Below are 4,918 nucleotides of genomic sequence, written 5' to 3'. Positions count from 1 at the left end.
AGTTTGGGGTTCTGCAAAAGGCTCCCAGGCACCTGGGGAGTCTGAGAGAATTGGGAGGACAAGCAAGGCAGTGCAAACAAATGTCCCCGTGGGTTCAACCTCCTGAATGTTCTACGGGAGACACAAGTGGGAGTCTGGAATCCTCTCCCCCTGGTCTCTTCAGGTGGCTGGCTGCCAAGCGCCCGGGGATGGAGAGGTGTTAGCCACCTCCACAAGGTGTTCTGTGCTCGTGTCAACGCTAATCTCAGCTATTACTTTCAGGAAGAATTCCACCAAAGCAATATTCATTCTTTGTGTAATGCTTGGGGATCTTTGAAATGGGAGGAGGAGGGGGGTTTTCAAAATTTTGAGTTGGCTTCACGAAAATAGTGGCCCCTCTGCAAAATTTTATTTGCAGCCCAAATTTAAAGTTCTAACCCTGACCACAACACACGGCCTTATTCTTACCAAAATGTGTAAGCAAAAGTGGAGAACTATGACAAAACTATGCTCAGGATGCAGCCTGGGGGAAAAAACATACAAAAATGATAATGGCGGTTGCTTGGGGAGTTAGAAATAGAGACGTCACCTTTTCCTATGCCGTTTTGCTTTCCGTATGTTTAGCAGTGACCTACATTGGTTCACCGGTGAAACAGAACTTCTAAGTACAACGAAGGGACTTTTCACAGTGTCACCAATGTTCCCGGCTGGAAAGTTACACCTTCTAGACCAACGGTTAGCAAACTGCGGCTCGCGAGCCACGTGCGGCTCTCTGGGTACGTTAAGTCTCAGAAGTTTGCCGACCCCTGCCCTAGAGAGCTCCTGAACACCTTCATTGCCCGAGAGCTCCCATGATCACGGTTTCTTTTTCTGTCAGTTTCCAGGCCGTGAACATGCTCCTTTGCTCAAGCCACACACAGGGAACAGTGGCAAGGGTGCAGCCCTGCTCAGCCCAGGGGGACAAGTGCTCACAGCTCTGGACCGATGGCCAACAAAACAGCGCTAAGGAGCTCTGAAACTAACTCCCCATGGAACTCACTTTGCTCAGACTTACTTAAAAGTGGTACAAACTCTCCAATGAGGACATGATTGCTTTCACCAGAAGAGGCAGCGTGGGAGTGACAGAAACCGCCTGGTCAGCTGGTCTACCAAGTCAGGAGGTGCGAGGACACCGTGACCCCGTCAGGCTTGGCTCCGGGCCTCCAGCCACCTGGGCGTCAAGAGGCTCGGACCCCACAGAAGCCTGAACAGAGGATGTGAGAGTGTCCATTTGGCAGCCAGAGTTTCAGAAGAGTATGTGGGAGGGGACATGCAAACCATTTTAACCTATTTTACAGAACCTGAAAAGGCTCAAATTGACAAAAAAAAAGACCAAAGGAGACTGACTTATTTTAGTGCATTTTCATTACATTATCCATACAAGGCAGTGATTTTTAGATTTACTTATATATCTGTTTATCTACCAGAAAGAAATCTGAAAGCCACACATCCTTTTTGTGTTGGGGGCCTCCAACGAAATGATGTTGCTGTTAGATAAACCCTCGCATAAAATCTAACACCTCCTTCCTTGAATCTGTCAAGACGGCACCACCTGAGCTGCTAACGGTGCCGGGGAGCTGCAGAGCAAAGGGCCTGGGGCCTCACTGACTCACTGCGTTTCTGTGACCCAGATTCAGGGCCCCTGTTTTCATTCTAACAGGAATGGCCAGGCTGATTATAAAGGTGCTACAGAAATGAGAAAGGGTGACCTTGTGACAATGTGACGACAGCTGCCGGCTACTCCGTGCCCACTTCTCCACGGTCATAGCAGGCAGCTGCTAGGATGGTTTGGTATAGAGACAGCCGGTTCATCTCTGAGCCACGTTTAAAATGTAAATAGCACAACAGCCGCAAGCACCCAGCCCTAAACTTGACATCCCCTTGCATTAAGGTTCTTTATGCCTAGAAGAGGGGTGTATACGCATCACCCCTCCCCAGAGGAGAATGCAGGGTCTGACTGAGCAGGCCTGGGGTGACACCTGAGGTCCTGCTCAGGACACCGCGCTGGAGCAGGCGGGACCTAGGAGATTCAGCTAAGTGCATGCAGTTTCTAACTCCTTAAGCGCATCCTCCATTCACCCCCAGAACTCAGATGGTTGGGTATGGCGAGTTGGAAAGGAACGCACAGGAGCATAGAGTCCTTATAAGGCTGAAATTCAACAAAAGAGCAAGGTGCCAATGAGGACACGCAACAGGCTGCCCCCAGGGGCCTGGCTCCGCCCCAGTTCTCAGTGACCGGGACGCACGGCCATGGGCAGCGCTCCTCTGCATCTCACCCCCTCTCCATGAGAGTCTGCTGAGCCCAGGGCCACGTTCACGGTACCCGCCTGGACCCACCCTCGGTCACGGATGGCTGCGGCCTCCCACCTCCATGCCACTGCCCGTCGTCTGCACATCCGCACTCCTCTTTCATTCCTCACTCTTCTTCCTCAGCCTGCACCTCCTCTGCATCCTTTCTTTGTTCAGCTTTCTCTCTCTTCATGTACCAACTCCCCACTCTATCCCCATAGTAGAAACGTTGTAGACAGTAAAAAAGGGGGCACGCTGAGCATCAGTCCTCTCTGCTGTGGCTTATTAGGTTTTGAAGCCTGCTCCCGGCCGCCGTGTCCCCTGAGCCCCTGGCCTTGCGCGGGACGCCTGGCACATGTCACATATAACCCCGCACCTTTCAATCAGCCTTGTTCTGGGGAAAGTTCTTCCCAATTAACTGGCAGCTGAGGTGACTATTTGCATTTCTAAACATTTACAAATCTGAGACTTGACTGGTAAAATTCCTGATCAAACATGGCTTCTAGTAAAGCTGCAGCCGCACAGCCCTGTCTCCGCCATTTGCAGTCAGCACAGTGGACCAGCGCTGATCTCCTCTGCAGCCAGGCGTCCAGGGCCTCTGCAGCCAAGGGCCCAGGGCCTCTGCAGCCAAGCGCCCAGGGCCACGCAGGTCGTTTACACCCTTGGGACTACTCGCTCCCGCACTAAATGGCCCCCAGTGAAGTACAGCGTCTTGTCCTGTAGGTATCGTGGGTTTTCCATCCTGGCTTCTGACGAGAGCCGGCCCTGTCACACCTCGTTACTCCCAGAGTCTGACTCTGTAGTTACCTTCCCACTTCTGACCTTTTGCTACTAATAAGCGCTGAGGGAAACCAAAGAGCCCTAGTTATCAGAACTGCACCCAAAATAAGTCGGAACACCCGAGTGTGCACCTGAGGGCGTCCCGTGGGACTCAAGCTCACAAGATGGGGCTGTGGGCTTCGTGGTATCTGCTTTGGCTGCAGTTTCTTTTTCTGCTCATTTCCTCTTTCTCAGCTTGTCTTACAGGGTTGATATAATAGACGAGAGACCTCCAGGTAAGTGAGGGCTCAGAAGGTTAAGACATTTAATAAGAGAAGACATAATGCAAGATTGAAGCCGATGCCGCCGGTACTTTCACATAAATGCACGTAACAGTATTTTCAATGGCATAAATGCATTAACCCACAGCATGGTGAAACTGATCACCACCCATTTGTCACTTTCACTTGGAAGACGATGTCGTCATGAGAACTTCTTCCCGTGAATCAGCGTTGTGAATTCTCTTGAAGCAGACGGACAGCATATCCACGTGCGGGCGCGTTTCCATGTGGATGTGTGCGTGCTGCTGAGCTGGCTCCAGGCGCCCAGTCCTGGCCCTCGCCTCCTCACCCCTGCTTGTCAGCACCTGTCCTGTCCCTGCCCTGTTCCCCTCGCCCGGAGCGCTTCCCTGCCCCCCACCCCCCGTATCGCCTCCTCTCCCTTCACACAGTGGACCACCTCCCCGCGTTTCCCCCACTCGTCCGCCCACCCGGCAGCCATGCCCTCCGGCACAGGTATAGCCGCAGACCGTGCATAAGTGGGGAGTAAAGCAGCCTGTGGTCAGTTTGGGTTTGTGGAATCCGCATTTCTTGTCTGTAGTTATGCCTCAGATGACTGCCCTTTCAAAGGTGGCTCTGGTTTATTAGGTTCTTGGCAAAAGTTCCTATGGTTTTTCACAAACATTAGTCGCCATCATCGGGCACAGGGGTCTAGGAGGTAATATTTAATGTCTCTGTGAGACAGCAGGAGCGCAGGCTCTGTCTGGAATCAGAAAACCTGGACTCGGTCCCGCCTCGGCCACACACTGCTGGCTGGCTTGGTCCCTGGCTCTTTAACCTCCCCTGCCTCCCAGGGCTTTCGTCACAATGGCACAGAATAATACACGTGAAGTTTCTAGAACGGTGTGCAGCACCTAACAGACTCAACCAAAGCTAGGTCTCTCCCCACGGCAGGACTAAAGCTCCACATAAATAAGCGACCCATCAACACCTGACTTGGAAACACACACTTTGCAACACTCTTGCCTTCAAAGCATGAAGCAGTTATTAAGACAACAGAGGTACAAGACTTTCTAAATTCCAAGACAAAACAAACACTTACCAATAGACAAGGCGCTTTTTGTCTCACAAATGAGCAGGCACCCGGTTTTCCTCTTAAAAGTTCAGATTTCGTAAATCTTCAGGCCTCTCTTCGGCAGTGGAGACGCAGGGGTCACTTACTGATCAACAGAGACCCTGGGCCACCAGCCAGACGCCTTCCCTGGGGACGCCTGTCTGCTCTCAGGCTTGCACCTTCTGCTCCATCACCCACACGCTGTGTGGTGCGGTGAGCTGCCTCACCACAAATTCTCTTCTTCCAATACACACTTCAGATCATATAAAGGTGACAAGTAAGGAGGGGGGAGGAATGCAAGCTTATGCAACTAGGTCACTTAATTTCAATTCTAGAAACAGATTTTTTTTTGTTGTTTCAGAATTATTAGTCTGTGGAATGTTTTTAATTCTTCTTGGAAATTCCAAATTACTGAGAATGATTATAAAGTTCTCTGAAAAGCTCCACACCATACCTAATA

At 51.2% G+C, this 4,918-nt stretch overlaps 1 protein-coding gene across 2 annotated transcripts in view; it reads right to left on the bottom strand.

The window, feature by feature from the left end:
- CCR6 (C-C motif chemokine receptor 6) overlaps positions 1–4,668 on the bottom strand; it is a 21,610-nt gene extending 16,942 nt beyond the window's left edge. For both annotated transcript variants that reach the window (XM_019659447.1, XM_019659446.1), the window contains exon 1: positions 4,447–4,668. The gene's annotated coding sequence lies outside the window, so the exon portion shown is untranslated. The remainder of the gene's footprint in view (positions 1–4,446) is intronic.
- Between the last annotated feature and the right edge of the window lie 250 nt (positions 4,669–4,918).

Source organism: Hipposideros armiger, unplaced genomic scaffold (genome assembly GCF_001890085.2).
Source record: "Hipposideros armiger isolate ML-2016 unplaced genomic scaffold, ASM189008v1 scaffold_299, whole genome shotgun sequence".
NCBI lineage: Eukaryota > Metazoa > Chordata > Mammalia > Chiroptera > Hipposideridae > Hipposideros > Hipposideros armiger.
Note: the sequence above shows the minus strand (reverse complement) of the source record. Positions and strands in the feature narration are given on the sequence as shown.